This window comes from Fulmarus glacialis, unplaced genomic scaffold, assembly GCF_000690835.1.
Source record: "Fulmarus glacialis isolate BGI_N327 unplaced genomic scaffold, ASM69083v1 scaffold16132, whole genome shotgun sequence".
NCBI classification, from domain to species: domain Eukaryota; kingdom Metazoa; phylum Chordata; class Aves; order Procellariiformes; family Procellariidae; genus Fulmarus; species Fulmarus glacialis.
Window position 1 is genome coordinate 45,081 of NW_009198672.1, and position 429 is coordinate 45,509.

Here is a 429-nt window from a genome sequence, read left to right on the forward strand (position 1 = left end):
TCAGTACCCATCCTGCTCTGAGCCCTCCCCACTAGCTACCACCACCCCTCCTGTGCACACCCAGCCCTTGCCCCGTAGCCAGACCCCCCCGGCAGAGTGGCCCAGCCTCTGGCCACCTCTCAGCCCTGCTCTCCCTCCTGTGTGTCATCCGATGAGGACAACACCTGCCTGCTGGGATGGCCCCACTGCCGTCTGCCGGCCTGCTCTCCCACCTGTGAGAAACAGTGGTTACACCCTGCCATGAACCTCTGGTTTCCCTCCCAGGGCTCACCACTGCATGATGGAGGGCTCTGGCTGGGTGCTGCGTATCTCAAAGTCATCCCTGGCCCAGCGGCAACCTCCTGCCCGGCCCGTGCCTGCCGGGGAGTGGCACCAGGCCCTGCGCACACCCTTCCCCACCGGGCGCTCCCGATCCTGGCTGAGTGGCTG